Genomic DNA, 21,981 nt, shown 5'->3' with positions numbered 1-21,981 from the left:
GGACGCATTCCTTCGAACTTATAAGACTGGGTGGAACGGCTTCGATAATATACAGGTGACATTTGTCGTACTAATTGTTGACCACTATCTTAATTGCTCCTCTGCACTCGCAAAAATAATGATTAATACTTTCGCGAAAAGTTTCGATCTTTCCACTCTAACAAGGAGTGTATATCTCTATATTCATCCATCGTTTCCATTCGTAACAATTGATATTATTCTATTCCGATATCCTAGTAATATCCCTTCTTATCTTTGCTTCAACTTCATGTTCTGCTCAAGAGATCTCGTGCCCTTTAATGGAGGAATCTTTCATTGTGCATATGTCCCTTCACATCAAGATCTTTAATAGTGACTTGTGACCTAGTGAACAATTCCCTCTGTGCTCAAAAATACATGAATTCCTCCAAATCCTGTAAGAAATCATTTTATACTTCTATAAGAATTAAGGAGTTTCATAAAAAGAGACAATAATCGAAAGAAAGGCCAAGAGAAGAATAGATATATATTAATCATTCTCCATCCACAGTTCCTTCAATGAAATGATATAGTCCAGTCAACTCTGATTCGTCTCATACTTGAAGAAAACATTCATTCCACTGAAATGCAGAAATCATTCATATGTATGAGATTGACATAATTCCATTTATTAGATGGAGTTTATGATATGCCCCCTATATGGATAATTATATAACTGTAACAGTTCAAGCTCATCTTACTTTTGAGTCTATTTTGTCATTGGAAAAGAAGTGAAAGATAGTTTTATGCTCTTAAAAATAATATCTAATATCTCTTTTCTCGAATGTTTTATCTACAAGGCATATTCTATTCTGTTATGTTATTACATATAAATTGTTATTGGGAACTTTTAAGTGATTATATGTTTTTTTTAAATATAAGTAAATATATACAAATTAACTTACCGATACTTCAATGGTGATATCTGAATTTCGTTGGAATTAGCAAAAATATTGAGTCGAGGATCCTTTTCCAAGCAGCCTCTCACCATATTGGAATATTACTCTTGCAAAGATCGAGAATTTTCACACTAATAAATTTATTATAGATATTAACTAAATGTTTTCCATAAGAACTAATGTTAATGTGTTTTATTGAAGACAATAGTTAAAATGCAACAAAGTAATAATACGATTTAGTTGGACAAATAAATTAAAACATAGAAGATATTCCTCAAAATTTATTTGGCTATTTATGAGTTATCCGTTATTTTATTTTTGTATGTTATGGATTCCTTCAACTTTATTTAGACAGGCAAATCCTATATAATTATAGTGATTGTAGACATACAAGTTATCAAAATTCTTATTGTTATAAGTTTTAGGACTAATATATTGGTCTGTGTTACAAACTGATCAAGTAATTTGAATGTCGGGATACTTTAGAAAACTTGTTCTCCTAAGTATCATTTAAATAATTGCAAAATGTATATTTCAAAGGAAATAATAGTCAAAATCATAAGATTTACTTAAGACATAATATTCAGTTATGTTAGCAAGATCATTACATTGAGCTATATATTTACTATATTCATGATAAATGACAAACTGATATCTTATTATTAGTTTTGTTTTTCACATGGTCATTACATGTTTATTACATAATATCCGATTATTCCCAATAAATTACTTATTTCTTCACTATTTGAATGACTTTTTAAGACAAAAATATACTTAGTACTGGATACTGTCAATCAAATTTTCATTTCTAGGACTTTTTTTTTTTTTTTTTTTTTTAAACATACAAATCAAATTTGCTGACCGTCAGTCACAACAAATCCAGTTAAGTTTTTAATACTAAACGTTTAAAATCAAAGTAAAGGACCTGTTTTGAATCTTTTTATATATTCTATATAATTGACCACAGAATGGGCATGTGCCAATTTTGTTTTATCGAACCAATGTCATGTCCCAGTACCATCGAAAATAGAAATCAAGAAATTGTACACTTCCATAAAAAATTCTGTGAAAATATCTTCCAAGCCTAGAGAAGCAATTATTGCTAATAGTGTCCGAAATTTAAGCAAAGAAGCATCTGCTTGTTTAGGAAATAATGGAAATTTAGCCCACACAATCCAGAGGATACGGGACAATAAAATGGCTCTATCATCACTGGGAGCAAGAAATGGATTTTAGATTCTAGGAGAATTTCAAAAAACGAATATTGGAGAACAATTTCTCCTGTATGATTCAGGTGTCGATGATGAAAATCGAATGATAATATATGAAACGACAAAAATGTTGCACTTAATGACCAAAAGCAAACATTAGTTTGTAGATGGGACATTTAAAGCCTGTCCGACTATATTTTACCAACTTTTCACTGTCCATGCACTTGATATGGGGACAGGAGTTCCGTGTCTCCATGAAATACTTCCTAATACGTCAAGTCAGACTTATAGAAGATTTTGGAATATACTTTTTCTCAGTTGCCAGGGCCGAGTCTTCTATCCTGAAAGCATCCTGACATATTTTGAACAGGCAACTATATCAGCGACAAAGGCTGCGTTTCCACAAATAAAATTAGTTGGTTGCTTCTTTCACTTGGGCAATCATTTTGGAGAATTATCTAAATTTCTGGATTAAGGAAAACATACACACTATTGCAGATTTCTGATTAAAGGCAAAAACATATTTTCTTGCGTTTTTTTACATCTGGACCAGATTCCAGTACACTTCCAAGAGCTGACAGTTACTTTTCCGAGCGAACTGCCAGTTGTGGCAGACTATTTTGAAGAAACCTATATAGGTAGACTGTACGGTTTAGCCAGAAAAGTTGCTAGGCATCCACTAGCTCTCTGGAATATGGACAAGGGAATGCCAAAGACAAATGATTCTGTTGAGTCGCTATATATGGCTTTCCAGTCCCCTCTAAAGTACCAGCATCCCTCAATCTGGAAGCTAATAAACGTAATCACACGAGAAAATGGACTCCAAGATGTAGTTCTGTAACAATAACTATCAGGCACTTATCCTTTAAGAAAAAAAAATTATATAGAAGGCTAATTGAAATTAGGAATATGTTAACCGTAATCGATTTCTTGGCAGATATGCAATTAATTTTGAAATGAGTGTATAATAAATATAATTTATAGTGACAGGTAGCTTTGCCTCAAACAAGTTCGCCTTGCACTCTTTTGCCTCGAGCACCCTCGCCGTCAACCTTGCATTGTCATGCTTGCCTCCTACATACATGCCATCCAGCACTTTCACCGTCAAAAGTTATAAAATAAATCTTATACAGTAAATAGTCTGGCTCATCAAGTAGATCTGAAATTCACACAATAGTAGGATTCTTAAAACCATACACGTGCATACTTCTGCATGTTGCAAAAACAATTGTGGATGTCTTTGCTGGAGATGTGTTATGTATTTAATATTTCCTTACATGTTTTTATCTTCTTGTATATTCGTCTATGTATTATAAGAACTGTGTTTTACGTATTATAAATAGTCTTGTCTTTTGTAAATATATTAGAGTATAGTTAGAATACACATGATCTTATAAACAGTGTTACATTATTCCTCCACGTGAATTCTTCTCCTCGTGTCTCTCGGTCATCCTGGATCTCTCCACCTTATAAATAAGTTTGTGTCTCTCCCTCGTCAAGACGCAACAAGATGTATCTTCTCGTATCTTGGAATAGTGATGAAACGATAAAAAACAACAGCTTATAAAGATAATTATTTGTTTTGATTGCAATTGTGGAAGTCAATTCGTTATTTCATACCTAAGCACTGACTTTAATTAATTAGAAGTAAGAAGTTTGCACCAAATCGCACTTTTATAAGAATATCTTCATTTAACATGAAAATATAGTACGCCGCTGCATCTAACAGAATAAGAAAACTTAAACAAACAGGTTAGCTTAATTTTGTTTCAAATTTCCGAATAGTAAATTATAAGTCCTACTAAACTCATCTTTGTAAACTTTATTCCTTATAAAAATTGTCAATATTTTACTTAAATAATTAAGACATTTTAAAAATTAGGTTCTTTAATTTAAATAATTTTTTTTTGTAAAGTTTCTTTGGATAGTGTTCTTAGCAATATAAAGTAATATCATTTATTTTATTATTGTATTAAGATAGCACTAAATAGTAAGATGATTATCCCTACTCTATTCCAGTAACATCACTCCATTTGTGGGCCTAAGAATTAACGTTCCTTTTTTCTAGTGCCTAGACTTTCTTATTTATGCCTTCTTCATATCACACATCCTTCCCCACATGACATATAAATGAAAAGTATAGATATTTAGATAAATAACTTTTTGAAAAAAACCCAAGAGGTGAACATTTCCTGAATTTTGATTAATAAAAAATGATATTAAGACAATACTCCATAATTAAAGAAAACTTATGACTTATAAAGTTAACTCCATAGTCTCTGTAAGTAGAATATAAAAAATAATTAAATACATCAGAGAAATTTCTTTTCCAGACGTAGTCACTCTAACTGATACGAGGCGGTAAGATATAAATGTCCATCTTTTCCCAAAAACTCATTCTGTCTTCTTCACAAAGGTAACAGGAAAGACAAGCCATCCGTGTTCTTATAAAAAAGTCGCTCAGTCCTCAGATGAGACAGTCAGACACTGAAAGGAACTATTGAGTAATAGAGATGGTTTTTCTTCAAAGAAAAACAACACTATATACGTTTTATGGTTCAAACTAGGAATCCAATCTTTGGTTCTCAAACATAATTAAAAAATTTGACCCGAAATTGGAGAATGAGTGTCTAATAGTGGGTGACTTCAACTTCCGGCTATGGGGATTCTTCTAACAAAAACAACACAAAGAACTATAAGATGTTAATCATCATAGTTATTGGACTGAGCTTCAGTTTGATGAGCTTGCACCAAAAATTACTTTTACAGGGATTACAGGATCTTGTAACATAATACTAAGTCAACTTGATTATGTTTTGTCTTCAAGTAGATTGGCGAATCTTTTGGTAGATTTTACTATGTTTCTTTCGTTCATTTCTGAACATTCTCCAGTTTTTACAGCATTAAATAATCCATCGAAGCCTCGAAAATCCTTGTAGAAACTGAATTTATATCTCCTAGAAGCAGAAGGAAGTTGTAAAGAGACAATTCGTGTGTAATAGGGTGTGAAAGTAAATAAAGAGGCTCAAGGTAAATCCACCAAATGACGTATATATAATAGCCTCACATTTTTCCTTATCACTTCTTATGATAAGCTCCGAGGATTAAAATCTCTTAAAATATAAATTTAAAATCAACTTATTCTGACTGGACATTGACAGAGCGGAAATGTGAACTTTAGAGAAGTGGTGTTTAAGCGTCTTCAATCAAATGATTGGAATGATGATTTTGTCAGCCCATCCATTCATATTCTTGAAGAGAATCCGATGCAACTCTGGCAAGACTCCTAAGAATTACAGACTATCATTGAATGCAATAGATTGGATATGCCCTTTATGGCAAATACTCATATTTGGTACTATATTATCTACTACCAAGGAAGAAGTATTACTCAGAATCAAGATCTTGCTTCAATGGATCAAGGGTTGAAGTCATGTAGCTCAGTAACGGCTATGAGCTTTTGGAAACCTGATTATGAGAAGATGTTCCTAATTGAATCGTAGTAACCGAAAGGAAGAGTATTTTTTACAATATAAAGCTTGTTGTGGAAACATCAGAAAAGGTTTTAAACAGCAACTGGGAATTTGCAGCTTCACATTACGTGCAAGCACAGAGTATCCGTTCTCCTAGTTATGGAACCGTTGACGGATTTAAGCCTTGTACAGAACAGTTGCAATCATTCAAACTACCGAGAAAATTAATTCGTGAGGAACATATTCAAATAGAAGAAATCGGTCGAGGTTTGCTTCAGTTTCCTTATCATTACAAATTCATTTCTTGGTTAATGCTATCTAGATTTAAGGTACCCACGTTGATGATGATTTGTGGACATGCTTTCTTCCACTACATTATAAATGTATTTTTTCAACAATATCCTGAAAATGATCCTGAAAAATCCTGGCATGATTGAACATATTTCTAGTATAAGATGAATTTATTCCAATGACTTCGAAACCCAACAGCTTTGAAGTTTGAATGAGAAGGTAACCTTCGAGGAATGAAAATACCATGTTCATCATGAGATTTTCAAGAAATACCTAGATACCTTTCTGTTGCTCATATTGTAAGGGTTTATCAATAGATCTATTTGATTGGCACACATGCTATGAGATGCTTCCCTTTAATAAAGTGCATTTTCCTATCTTCTTTTTTTACCGATTCAAGAATAATGTCCAAGAACACACATTTCGAGAGAATATTTGGAAATTGTCGCCATTCCCAAGGGTTGATCCCTATAAAATGTAACTTCTTGGGGAAAACCAAATTACAGCACGTACCTCTTTTTTCACAGGATTATTGAGGCCCTAATTAGAAATCGCATCATATTTGGCAAAAATCTCATGGTCTTCCTTCTCCTCACAACGATAAGGAAACGATTCGAATATCGAAAAAGGAGGTGGAAAAAATGGTGTCAGAATTAACTTATAATGTTTGGAAGCTTAATTATAATGGTATCTAATCGTATAAATACCGGGCCGTGCAGAATTATTTACCGATTTTTGTTCAAAACATATCGCAGACAATAATGACATTTCGAATGACTTGAGAAACAATTATTCGTACATTTTAAGAATAATAAAATAGTTTGAGATCAAATTTAATCAATGTACCCACCATTTGACTCAATGACACTGGTCAGGCGACGTCTGAAGCTGCCACAGACTTGCTGGATGTAATCGGCGTCCATGGAGGCCCCGGCCTTGTTGATAGCAGCCTTTAAGGAATTTATGTTCTTGTGTCGTTTTTAGCAGGCCTTGGTCTCCACGTGCGCCTAGATAGAGAAGTCTAGTGGGTTCAGGTCTGGGCTCTGAGGGGGCCAGTATTCCTTGGGCCAAAAGTTCATGTTGTCCTTGAGCAACTCCTGAGCTTTCTTGGAAGCGTGGGTGGGTGCTCTATCTTGTTGAAACCCCCAGGGAGAGTTGCCCACTATGGATTTGATCCACGGAAGGACCTTGGCTTCATGGCCTTCCCGTTGGAGGCCACGAGACCCAACAGCATCACCGAAGCAGTGTGCTTTCAGTTACCAGAGGGCGTTCAGTACGCCACAGGGACTTTCCTCCAGCCCTTGTTGCTTTTAGCGGTGCTAATCTTGTACATCTCCAAAGCTCACAACACGGTCATTTTGCCTGTTTTCAACGAGGCCCCAACCTGTTCCTTAATGTTGTTATGAGGCACTCCCGCTCGGAGGAGGGCTGCAGTTTCGATCCTCTTTGTTTCCTGATTGGACATGTTCTCACGTGTGGAAGTTGATACGCTCTCACAGGAAGGATTTTTGTTTATTTTAACAGTAACAATACGAAACAATCAGATTGGTTGCCACCAAACCTCTTAAAAAGTATATTTACATCATCGGTAAATAATTTTGCACAGCCCGGTAATACTCAAATAGTGATTAATACGAAGATAATAATAATTAATAATATTGTTGCTCAGAGAGTAAAGCTAGATGGGATCAACTCCCTTCATTTTTATCAACTCAGTTTTAATAAATGTTAACAAAAATCTGAGGCTATGAATATGACCAATTATATTCAAAAGGTAATTAATTCATTGTCTGAAGAGTTTGAAAAAGCATTTACCTGGTGGGGCGAATAAAATCTTTAAACTTTCAATCTAAAAATTCATCAAGATGTATTTCAGCAACCAATTGTAATAGTGTATGTCAATAAAATAAAAATAACTAATATGATATCTTGGCTACCTTAATCATCGATATAACCCCCTTGGCAGCAATGATGGCTTCCAGGCGGCCACAGAAAGCCTTGCGCCCATTGCAGATGTACTCTTCAGACATAGCATCCCAGTGCTGGTTGACAGTGTCCTTGAAGTTGTGATATTTGGGTGAAGGACGGTCTAGGCCTTGGACTCGAAATACACCCATAAAGGGAAATCCAATAGGTAAGCATCTGGTGAGTAGGAGGTGGGGCACATTTCCCTTGGCCGGGAAGGCAAGTTGATCTCAACCACTTCTTGGCCTGTTTGGAAATTTTGTGCAGGCACACAATCCTGCTGGAATACCACATTCATGTCTGCGTAGTTGGTTTGGACCCTTGGTAACAATCCAATCTCCGTTGGTTTCTTACCAGTGTCCAAAAGTGAATAGACCAAAATTTGTTGGTCACGTTCAAATAGCATTTCCTCGGCTTCTAAGACACTTAGGAAGATCTAGTTTTTTGTTTATTTCATTTTTTTTTTTTTTAAGTATTTGACCCGAAAAATTTACAATAACCTTAATATTTGTTGCAAAAACGAAGTGTAAAGATTTTTTCGCCGGACCCGGTACTTTCCGTTTAATTTCGAATACAAAATTTAGAAATACCTGTTTCATGCTGTGTGCCAGGTTACAAATCTGGACTTAGTGGTCAAACCATTGATAATAACGTTTATTTTCATCTTATCCCGTTGAATAACGAGAGTTTGCTGCAAATTTGAATTATAATTATGCCTAGGTGAGATTGCATTGTAAATTAGTCAACAAACAAAAAGTACTTTGAATTATATTTTGTTTATCGAAAATATGTATTTTTACAGAACAAACTATAACCCAATTAACAGTCAAGATTATGTAGTTACCATTTACCAGTAGAAGACTACAAAATAGAGACAACGGATTCCAACCTTAACAGGAAAATGGAAAAAAACTTCTTTAATTCGACAAGTTCTTAAAATTCCTCTTATTTTTGATAATTTTCCGACTCTATTACTCAAAACCCAATCAACTACAAGAAGTTCAACCACAAGAAGTTCAACAGCAAGATTTTCTCAACCCAACTGTAAGTATTGAAGGTGTGGGGGGCAGTCATGAGAGGTATATAGGTTGTATTTTATTTATTTTAGTATGGGGAGTTGGCCTTTTATAACTTCCTTGCCTTAGTGTCCACTCTTTACCTAGAGTCATTTAGTTGAATCTTGTAACAGGAAAATTTCTAGAGTCTTCCATATATGTAATGAAAAAAAGAAGACGATTCATTTGAAAAAGAAATATCTGAGATCAAACAAATTATCGATTTAATCAGTTTTTCTCATTCTAATTTTACTATGGACGAATTTCAAACCAATTTATCATCTCAGATCTCCTAGATGCTGGATTTGATGCGATGAAAAATACGGAAATTGTTAAGTGTTCTAGGAGCTTTGTTTATAAGTTGGCCAAGATGAAGAAAATGGAGAAGACCACTCTTGGATGTCAGGAAGTCAAAGGTATAATTTAAAGAGGGCTACTCCTGCATGACCTTCAGGCGACGTGTAAAGGCTTTGATTGATAATGAAGCTGGACATATTGAGTGGAAGATGTGTTTACAAAACCTGTTCTATATGTTTTGCTAACCTTTTTTTGTGCCTATTTGTGAAAATATAAAATTATTGATGTATTTCTAAATTCATCTCTCGAGACCACGTTTTGCTGTCTTACCCTGTATTTATTGGATTATTACTTACTATATTATTACAAAAGTTTGATAAAACGAAGCAAACATATAAAATGTGTCCTCCTATTCTAGTTTTACTGCAATCAAATTATCCCTGGATAATTATAAATGTCTCAGCGAGTCCAATGAACCACTTTACATCAATTAAAAGCGATTTTCCTGTTATTTACAACAGTGGATTTTGGACGTTGGTGTATTAACTTTTACGTTTTCATTCGTAAAAAGGTACTATAGTGTCTCTCCTTTTACCAATACTGAACGAATGTAAAATCTCAAGGAAGAAAATCATTCTAAAATCTTGATTTGTCCATGTAATATAGCAAAATTTATCAATAAATTATGATAAATATAAAACAACACTAATTACTTTAAGTGATTCTCACAAAACTGTATTTTTCTTTCAATTCAAACTCCTCAATTTTAATATTTTCAGTGCTTATTTTCAAAATTTTAGCACATTTATTTTTTGCTCATTTTGTCAAAAAAACAAATCGCTCAAAATCCTAAGTATAGTAATGTGCAATGGAATTCAAAGTAATACACGCGTTCAAAATGAAGCTGGAATGGTAATCTCAATTTAAAATATAGCAGCATTTTCTTTTTAGAGTTACATATAAGGAAATTGCATATGATGTACTATATTTTGATCTTGATAGAAGGGTTTTTGATATTTTTCTCAGCGGGGCATGATAAATAAAAGTATATTATAACTTGGAATATATACATATTAGAATTTGTAAAAATCGAATCAAACAGTAAAAATACGTCAATATTCATTATTCAAATATCGTCAGTTGTTAAGAAGCTGTCAACCTCTTCGGATTGTTTTTTTTTTTTTTTGTTTTTTTGAGCAGCTTTTGAAGACTTATTCATATGAATATATATATTATATTATACTAATTATAATTCAACGTGAGAAATAAAAGTATCCAGAGTTACCCACCCAAAGAAGTGATCCCTCCTGAATAATCCAGTGCTCCCCCTCCTACATTTAACTACTGTAATTCCCATCGCTTGGAGTTTCTCCTCCAATAATTTGAGCATTTCTTTCAAAATCCAGAGCACTGCTTGGATACCAAATATATTCAAGAAGTACACACATCGCTTCATCTTCTACACTCCAAAAACCAAACTCCGAATTCCATACTTCCACAAGATTTTTTCCTTTTGGTTTTCCTCCAAGGGTCATGACGCCTCCATTTTTTAAACGAGCGCATGTTTGGCTAAATCCAAAGAGCTTGAATTTTGTATATAAACCATTCTACATTTTCAAGGATATTAACATTTTTTTCCAGCCTCCAATAAATATGAGTCTATCGTCCTTTAGACTGACGAGACAACGCCCATATGATACAGCAAGGATTAATGGGTTCTGGTTCCCATGCACCCTTTGACTCGTCATACAAAACACCTGAGCGCACACACCGTACAATGGGTTTCCTGGGCATAGATCCACGATGGCAGTCGTATAAATATTTGGGAGATGTTTCCGGTGGGATATTAGGGCCACAAAAATTAAAATTATTTAATACTCATAGTCATTAGGGGTTGCTGAAGATGTAGAAAATGGCCTTTCATATGCCTATTTATAAAAATATAAATATATAGGTAATGAGCCTCATACCAGAAAGTGAAATATTGAAAAGATATAACATTAAGGGCCACACTAATATGATGTCCAATATTTGTATTACTCTCAGAAATTTGTAAAAATAATGAGTAATGTTATTTCTAGAACTGATATAATGACTAGTAGTCTTGGATTCGATTAAAAAAAAAGTTTGGTAGGGTTCGAGTTCTGTTTCGAATCGAGTTTGAGATAGGATCTGAAGTACCCAGATATGGTATAAGTAAACTTGCATTTTCAGAAAAGATCGAAGACCTGAACTGGTTTCAAGTACTCGAACTTTTTAAAGATCTTTAAAAAGTTCAAGGATCTTCGGATCTCAAAAAGCTTATTGTATTACTTAATCTTAATTACAAAAACAAGATATATATGAAATATATTTGAAAGTAGCATCTTTATCTATCTTGATTAGTGTTTGTAGCAACATCTACATAAACAATTATACCACGTACGTCATTACCTTCATTGTATGACTCAACCTTTCCTCCAAAAAGAAACAGATAAAATGCCCAAAATCGTGGGTAGTTGAACAAATCTTGCCAAATATGAAAATATTATTCAATAGTTGTCGACAATTTAAAAAGAATCTAATCTAATTCAACCAATCAACGTTCACAACATTGATGATGAGATATAAGTAGTAACATCAACAACTGACAGCAAATAAACTGTATTTGGCTGTGCAGGTAACGACGTGCTCAATAATATAATAATAATACCAATAATCAAGATCCTATTTTATTAAGGCTCAAAATTCGGGTAAAATATTCATTATATTCAAGACAAGTAAATGAATCATTTTAGTTTCAGGATCTGAAAATTTGGTAACCCCATATTTACCTGAATATTTACACTTAAAAATCTTAACCGACTCAGATGCGAGAACATGTAGATTCGTTCTATCTTTAACCTCAATTACTCTTATTTAAACAAACAAATAAATGTCATTAAAAATATGATAACTATGAGAAACGACATATCTGCTGAGAGACATCACTATAAACTACAGACAACCCAATTTACAAAGCATCTATCATTAACATGTTTTTTTACTTTATTTAATTAAACATCCAGACCCGTGTTATATCCCCCTCCCCTCTTAAGAATAATCTTATCGTCAAATTTGTAGTGAAGACACAGTTTTACTTCCCTTTTGAGCAGTAATACGCAAAATGTGACTAATAATTACACAGGGGAGCAATTGAAAAGGGAAACTTAGTATTAATGAATTGAAGCCCAAAATTGAATTTATATTTCAGTGCAGAATCAAAGTCTGATCTCAGTTTATTCTCCAAAGATTTTTGTTGATTTTATATTTTCTAAGTTATCCTATTTTTTATGGGAGTGAACTATCAAATTACATTATCTAAAGATTGGGAATACTTTCAATATGAATATGTCCTAACGGCTTTGAAATATTTACTGAGTGGAGTAGTGATTTGATGAGATTTGACAATGGACTTAAGGAAAATGCTCTCCCAATTTTGCTAATATGGTTGTTTGCATCTTTCTTTCTTTTAATAACAATGATGCCATAAAAATGTACAATTAATATAATATTAATGAGGGATCACTATAAACATGGAGAGTGCACTTCTTTTTCAGAAAATACATAGGTTGACAGTTTATCTACGTGGCAAGGAAAACTGTTTGATTTGGTTAGGAATTATAGGTAATAATCTAATTAATTATTGGACTCATGGAATTTTTACTTGCGAATCTATCCCATGGATTCATGAACAAGTTCGTTTGCCAAGAGGAATCCATCTCCTTATCTCTGCTTGCTTCTTTGTTCGGGAAGGACTCCTAAATGACGTTCGACTTGCTCTCATCCTTATTTAATGTTTTAGATGATGATCGTAAAGAAGCTCAACCCTCCAAGTATTCCTCTTTAGTAACCATGGACTGACTCACGAACAAATAGAAGAGTTCATACCGTTTTGTATCGGGATTTTTCAGGTCTCAAGTGAATGAATATAACATAGAAGGAAATGTATTTATGTATAAATTCATAACCTTAGTGTGATACTGATGGATGATGAACTAAGGGATGTTAGATAAAGTCTTAACTAAATAATGATGTGTTTCCTCCATTTAAGGATTTGTGTGAGGGTTATGTGCTTAATAGCATTTTAAAAAGTACATTATAATTTTATAGCCCTATTCAATTAGAGAGTAATATTCATGTTACATACAAAAAAATCATAGTAATTGTGTGTCTTTCTAAATACTGACCCGTTTTTAAACATATTTAAATAATTAGTCTGTTTTTGTTTTTTTACCATATATTTATTCCTTAGGGTGGAAATGAAATCCATGAAGTATAAAACATTATCATTAAGAATATTAAAAAAAAAAAAATTACTAGTACAGAAACCAACTTCAAGAGTACAACACCCCATCCTAAAGTTGAAGTTAATATTGAAAATACGCAATTCTAACTTAATATATATTTTTTTGAATTAACATAAAATATAGAGCAAGGTAACTTTGTTATCAATTCCTCTAATTTGGACATTGGCAACAATTTATCAAATTTAAAATGGTAAATTGTATCATCAAATTTAGATATAAATGGCTCTCTCCGGATATAGGCACTTTTAGAAGAAAACAGCTCTGCAAATTTGAATGTGGTCAATCCTTTTCTAACAACTGTATCAACAGTCCAAAATGATAGTAATACCAAAGGTTCAAGAAATGAAAATATATGTTTTATAACAAGATATCGATTAATAGGAAAGAATAAGCATTTTAATAAAAGGATAATAAGAAAATTAATGGAAATGCCCAAAGAATTAAGATACATATTTAGAAATCATGTAAACTTGAGTAGGTTTGCCCAGGGTTGCACGGAACATTAAGAAATTAAATTGGATTAGGAACTCTTCTGCATAATTATTCTCATGTTGGTTTTATACGCATGTGTATAAGGGAATAGGTGACTTCGTATAAAACATATTCTTATAAGGACAATTTGTATAAAACACTTTCGTAAAAAAATAATTTCGAATAAATTTATGAGGAAACACGGCATAAACTTTATGAATTGTCATTTTGTACCCGAATGTTGGGGGTACTTCGGGTACCACCGACACTTAAATAACTACTTAGAGTCCCTCAAAACCTCCTCCCCCAATTTTACTCCAAATTTTGAGTGTGTTTTCAGGTACCGCTAGTCCCAAAACAGGATGCCACCTCCCGTCGATACTTGAAGAAACAATCAAGCGCCCCTCACAACTCCCCAATTGTACCCCGAATGTTGAAAGTTATTTCGGGTATCTCCGGGTCAAAACGTAATGCAAATTACAGCCAATATTTGAAAAAACAACTAAGAGCCTCCCACATCTCGCCAATTGTATATCGAAGGTTGAGGGTGTTAAAAGGTACCACCGGATCCAAAAACAGGATGAAACCCACCGCCGATACTTAAAAAACAACTAAGAACCCCTAACAACACCCCAATTGTACTCCGAATGTTAAGAATAGTTAACCAGGAGTATGGGAGATACACTGAAGGGTCGATTTTAGAGGCAGTAAAAAGGACATTAATTGTAACACCGTTTGGATTAGGGGCGAAAATCATTTGTAACAATGTCAATGGCAGGTTGAGAATGTCTTGATCTCAATTAAGATGTTTCTAAGCTTACAGGAACCACGCTCTCAGTGTTGCCGGTAAGATGTCAGGTAGAATTTGAGATCAGGGTCAATTAGGACTTTGGAGGAATAAACCAGAGCCATTGAGTTTGAGTTCCGTGAGAGGGAGATAAGGTACAAGAACCCTCTGACACCCCTCTAGAGAGGAGTTATGATAATAGTTGGACGAGTCGTCGTCGAGGAACACAATCACTATCTCGTATGCGTCGTATCTACTTTAATTAAAGTGGAGATACTATTTAAGTTAGGGCATTTGCATACTTCCATTTACAGTCAATGGATGTCTCAGAACTCAAGTAGAACAAACGATGTCGCAAAAATATATAACTGAAAGCGAAGAAAGATGCTTCTACTCGTAGATGACCACATTTTTGGACTGATGGTGCTCCTTATTCCTTGATAGTAAGTGATCCATTTTTAAAAAGAATAAAAAGGATCATATGACCACAAATTTACTCTTTGAACAATCCTTTTGATGACGATGTCACAATAATAAATTCATTAAATTCGTTACTAAATTATATTTAGACAAATATTTTCTAAGAATAAATTACCATCCCAACAAATGTGGAATTATCAACGTTCATAACGTCAAGCAACACCATCTGAAAATATAAAAATTATTAAAAACTCAGGCTTGGTGAAAAATAACTTTCTAATTTAAAAAAATATTATTTATTACTAGCGGAAGTACCCAACATAGCCAGGATTTTTTAGGCGTCAACAAACAGTAAATCTTTGCTTTGAGAATTATATAAATTTTAACTACATAAAATACTTTGCATAGTAGAAGCATGAAGCAAAACAATCCCTATTGCGTCAACCTTTCCTTCCCCTTTTTGGTATTTACTAAGGAAGAATTCATTAGAATGAAGACCATCAGGATTTGTTCCTTTTTATATGCACAATTTTTTTCTTTTTTTTTGTGGGTTGTATCTTTTTTAATCATTTCCCATTGCTTTTCAGTCAAAACAGATACATGTCATGCGTGCCCCTAGAAAAACACATTCGCTGAAAGATAAGCTGAATATCCTCGGACGATCCGTCAAAAACAGGATATAACTTTAAATGACTTTATTTTTAGTTACAGTTCTGGTGTAATGGCTATTACCTTAAGACCTTACATTCTTCAATCTTTTTTCTTGGAAACTCCAGTTCTCAAGGCATTATAGCTCAACTCAAACTCAATTTATCTGGCACCCTACTAAGACCCCCTAACTAAACTTATAGCTGTCCCACCTAAGAAAGAGACCAACCCCGGTTAATAAGTAAACAACCTTAAACACAACGTACATCAAATTTTAGTTATTTATTTAGATTTTACACTTCACTAGAGTTTCAGATAATTCTATAATAAGTATCTATGGTTTACCTTATTTAACTGGATTTTTTAGGAAAGATTTTTTCATGGAAAGGTGTTTACAGTTTAGTAGAATACTTTTTAGTTTAAGACTATGATGTTTAGGTGCCTTGGTTCCCTTTTGTATAGTTCTCAATTATTCTTTATAGTAAATGAAGGGGGGAGGTCTAAAAAGTTTGTAAAATTGTGGCGGAGTTGTAAATTTTTATGTGTTTTTCTATTGTAGGGGTTTTTTCTTTTTGGTCGAACTATACTAGTTTTATCTGGTAAAGTATTATATATTTTACGGAGGCAAAAATCCTCATTTTTAGGTTAATATTACTGGTCTTAATAGCTGGAGGGGTTGTGAGAATTATGTAGATAAAAAGTAATTTTTTCACTGAGCTGGGTTACTTAGTACAAATTAACCAGGTTGTTCCCAATTACACTGCCTAACTAGGACCTAACAACAATACGAGTATTAATTAAGTAATGAATAATAACAAGGATAAGATAATGTAAAACCCGCGAAGAAGTCCTCAGTTTAAAACGCTGACCTCTTCATAAAATGTTTATACCTTCGGACGATCCTCTTCAACGTCGAATAGTATCGTAGAGAATTAAAAATAAGATACAAAATCCCCTCAAGGGCGTAGACCCAGAATTTTGAGATAAAAAGCAGAATATTTCGCGGAAGTCGATATAATTATTGATCTTAAATCTTGCCAGCAAATATTTTTACACTTAGTTAGCTTTGATACGATGAGAGCCTTGGGGCTTAACGAAGTAAAATGCATGTCTTGACTTTCGTTTGACGATTTTCCGGATGAAAGATCGAATAAAATGAAAGGTTTAATTAAATTTCCCCCATGTTGTGGTTTGTCATTTCTTTGTTCAATGATAAGAACTCTTTACGCCCGTAAGTGACTAATTCGTCATACTATAAAAAAATACATATATCAAGAATAAATAAAGAAGTTGAGCTTAGAAACAGAACGAGGCTGGTAAAGAAAAGACTCTTTTATTGTTTTAAGTTAGTGTTGCATCAGAACAGCACCCCACTTTTCAATCAAAACAAAAACTTTGTGGTGCATTTTAGCTCTCCTTCACATCCGTTTATACAGGTGTGCGCGTCTAAAACTGGACACTCCTTTAAATTTTGTGACATGCATATATTCGTGATTTTATCAAGTTAAAACGGTTTATACTTCGAGGCAAGGGTCTTGACTAGTTATAAACAAAACTCCAGCAAAATCTAAATAGCAACAGTGAAACAACAGCCGATAATATGGAGAGACGTCGAGTAGAAATTTTGGAACTTTCCGTGCAGGAAAAAACTCCTACTGAAATTGGCAAGGTTCTGAACTGCAGCAGCATCACTGTTTACAGCGTGGTAGCCAAAGGGACTCCTGAGGCAACCACAAGATCTAAGTCAAGGACTCGAAGGTCAGCCGAAATCGTCGCCGTCTTGAAAAAGTCTGTCGAGGACAAGAGAGGCAAGGTCACCGCCAGCAGCCTCTCTAGGGAGTTCAACGTCAGCAGAAGGACCATGGACCGGCTAGTTAAGAAAGATCTTGGCCTTAAGGTCTACAAAAGAAGCCCCTAATCAAGTTCTCAAGCTTGTAGACAAGGAAAAACGCCTTGCAAGGTCGAAGATTCTTCTCAACAAGCTTAAGAAAAAGCCAGCGGATGTCGTCATTTTGTTCAGTGATGAGATACCCTTCAGCCTAAGCGAGATGGTGGCCAACGACACCGGATTTTATCTGGTGGAGTCTCTCGGTGCCAGGGATGATGACGTGGTGCATGCAGGTAAGGAACGGCACTTTGCCAACCTCCAAGTCCTGACTGTTGTTACGTCCGACGGTCAGAAATGTGATCTCATATTCTTGTAGGACCACGAGAGGCTTAACTCCGAGACGTACTGCCAATACTTGATGGACAAAGTGTTCCCTTGGGCCAGGGCTACTTACGGGGACAGGTGGTGGTGGCAACAGGACAGTGCCAGGTACCACACTAGCAACTTTACCCAAGAGTTCCTTCAGATTGAGACTCCAGCCTTCTTCGATCGGAATTCTTGGCCGCCTCACTAGCCTGATTGTTCGCCGCTGGACTTAGCAGTGTTTGGGCGTTTAAAGGGGATGCTGTCGGGAGTCCAATATAAGTCCAAGGACCAGCTGAAGTCTGCCCTCAGGAATGCCAGAGCCTACCTCCACCAGAGCTTCATCACCAAGTCATGCAGCAAGTTCTGGTCCAGGCTGGAGTTGGTAGTGAAGAACATGGGCGGCCATATTGAATAGACATGTGTCTAAGACTCTCATCTTTCATGCTAAATAAATTAATTCGTCGACCACTTTAAAAATGACGGAATTATTTAACTATTTTTAAAAATTTTGGAGTATTCAGCTTTAGACGCGCAAACATGTATTACTGGATGAACAAAATTCTTGTACCAACTGACAATTTCTATTTTTATATATGTTAATTTTTCAAGACGTTCGAATAAAGAAATACAAATATGCACTATATATCCATGTTTAAATAATTAAAAAAATATTTTCATTTCAAATTTAATTCAAGGAGTCAAAGGTTAAGTATTACCACAAGAGGACAATCAACGAAAGAGTGCTGAATACTATTAAAGAGTTTCACGCGGTCCTTATAAGAACTCTTGAAAAAGAGGCAATTTGTGGATAACTGGAATTGCGAAGTAAATTTATTTCCTGCCACTACTCCACGCAGGGATTCCCTAATTCTTATCAGCCAAGATTTTTGGTAGTTTTAATCGTTCTAACAGATACCTCCTCACTATAGGATGATGAACTGTTCATTTTCAAGGTGCCAGGAGCTGGGATGTTGATGTTTTCTTCTAGATCTTATCAGGGGAGTTACAGTTCTGGTGTAATGTCTATTACCTTGCAATCGTCAATCTTTTTTTTAAATTTTGTTTAATTCAGTTATATTCTATTTTTTCAAAACATTAATACTCTTAGAATATTTTAAAAGTTATCTAGTTACAAACGACAGTTAGCTTACGCATTTATCTTCATGAATATCAATCATTTTTGAGATATGAGTAATATAAGTGCTATTGACTTATAGGCATTAAGTAAAAAATTATGAATTGCAACAACAACTATCAGCCACCTCCTCAACTTGACACAGAGGGAGTCCCCCCCTACTCAAGCAGATCCAAATGTGCACCAGCTAGAAAAGTCGAGCAACAGAGATTAAAAGCCTGGGTGAACTCGCACTACCAGCACAATATCAAGGGATATTTTTTTAAATAGGTGTTGACGCAACAATCGATGTAGATAATAACATGGGCTCGTCCTCTTGTATGACGTGTCAAAGTCGTTGCAATAATTGGAGTGCATTCTTGGCATTCTTTCTGGGGAATTACCTGCAGGTCCTACGACACATCATGAAGATCTAACCGAGATGATGACTAGGAATTCCTAAGGTTGGAGAGAAAATGCAAGGTAGTCCGCAAGAGTCAATACCGTCCATAACGATCTTGAATGGACTCATGACCGTGTTCCATAGGACGGGCAGCATTCCCCCCTTAATTTATCGTTACTCACACACACATGATTACACAAGGGATTACTTATCATCTTGAAATACTAATTTCACTTATAAATATGTCCTGGGAATGAAGAAGAGATATGTTCAAATTAATTTTTTTTTTTAGTATGGAAATCGTAACAAAATTCATTAAGTTATCACATATTTTATAGTGTTTCGAAAATGTTTATCTGTCTACTAAAAATAATATTGAACCTTCAGAAAAACAGTTTTATTATATGTGTTTTAAATTTTTTCATGAACATATCCTTTCTCTAAATTCCATTAAGTACATCGTTCAATAAGTCACGGGTCTAGATAGGAAAACAAGATTGATGTTTTTGACAAAATTCATTTATACTCATCTAAATAATCTGCTTTTAGAACGACACAATCCTTCCAACGTTTCCCTAGTTTTTCGATACCACAGGTCTAGAACAAATTTATCGAGACCTTCAAAATATGCTTCAGTTTTGACAATCACTTCCTCATCTGAGCCAAATCTCTTTTTTTTTTGGAGCTTCTTTTTTAGTTCTGCAAAGAGCCAGTAGTTACTGGGGACAAGAGCTGGAGAATAGGGTGTGTGCGGCGGTAGCAATTCGACCAATTTTGCAGCTGTTTTTATTGATTTGTGACATAGTCCTGGTGAAACAGCACCTTTTCTTTTTCAAATGACGTATTTTCTGGGTAATTTCGGCCTTTAAACGATCCAACAAACCGATTTAATAGTTGCTGTTGATTGTTTTTCCATGTTCCAAGTAGTCAATGAATAAAACTCCATCCGAATCCTTAAAAAAACAGAGGCCATAACCTTTCCACCCCATGTTTGAGTCTTTTGAAGCTTTAGACAGCTTTCTTCGTCTGCACACCACTCACAACACTGGCCTTTCTATTCCGGAGTGAAGTGGTGAATCCATATTTCATCCATTGTGATGTACCGATGCAAAAACTCTTATTCCGCGTGAACTCTCCGAAGAGCTCTTTGAATCCTTTGCTTGTTGTTGCTTTTGATCTGGTGTAAGCAAACAAAAACAGCTTTTTCATACCCAAACGTTCGTATATGATGGTGTAAACACTACATTTTGATGACTTCAGAGTGTCAGCTATCTCTTGCAACTTCACTTAGCGATTGTCCACGATGATTTTCAGAGTTTTTTCATTGTTTTCCAGAATAAATGCCTCATTTAGCAGATCAGGGTGTTCAGCATCATCGGTGTCCGTACAAACACGTTTGAAATCGGCAAACCATCGTTTGATGATTGCTTTCGATAGGGAAGAGTCCGGATAATATTTTTCAAGTCAAGCTTGGGCTTGACCGATGTTTTTTCACATCAAAGAGCAATGATAAATCAACACACAAAATGGCTTTGAATCCATCGTTTTTATTAATCACAAAAGTAGCGTCACTTAAAGAAATAATAAACCAAACGTCATTAAATTTTTGAAAGTAACCTTTTTAATGTTTATACTTTCGATTTTTTGTTTTGTTATTTTGTTAGTGGCGCCATCTGGTAGTTACGCCCGGGAATTATATACTGTTTAAAAAACGTAATAACGAAATATATTAAGGGAGGAAGAGACAAATTTACGGGGAAACATGGTCAGAAAGAAATCTATGTTTTTGGATCTAAAGCATATTTTTAAAAAGAACTAAGTCATAAAACTCCGCTCCTACTAGAGCAAACAGCACGGAAATGCCCCTAGCAGGCAAGGGGAGGCCCATTCTCTTTGAGAACTTCTTCGACTCATGTTTCTGTCCAAGTTAATATCTTCCTTCCTAGCATAAATTTTGAAAGGTAGCTTTATACTTTTATAATAATACAATAACATTATGTATGACGTATTATAATTTTGAATGAAGATGTCGTGGCAGCAATTATCATTAATGTTAAATACTATTATCTATTCCCCAATTAGCTAGCAACTACTACAATTCTGTATTTAGTTGCAAGTCTGCAACAAAGATCATAGCAAGGTACTTAAAAACATCATATCAATATTGAAATTTATGATGCCACTAAAGATAAAAAAACTAAACTTGTTGTACCGTATAGTTTAAAATCTTTGAGAAGACAGAAAATTACAGCAGCTCTTACAAAGATGATAGTTAAAGATTTAAAGCCTCTAAGGCCCATAAAAAAATCTGGTTTTAAAGAAATTGTTAATGTTTTGGATCCTACGTATATTCTATAATCAAGGACAAATATGCGTCACAGCTTTATAATTAAATTGTTACATGAAT

Source organism: Lepeophtheirus salmonis, chromosome 7 (assembly GCF_016086655.4).
Source record: "Lepeophtheirus salmonis chromosome 7, UVic_Lsal_1.4, whole genome shotgun sequence".
Lineage (NCBI taxonomy): Eukaryota > Metazoa > Arthropoda > Copepoda > Siphonostomatoida > Caligidae > Lepeophtheirus > Lepeophtheirus salmonis.
Note: the sequence above shows the minus strand (reverse complement) of the source record.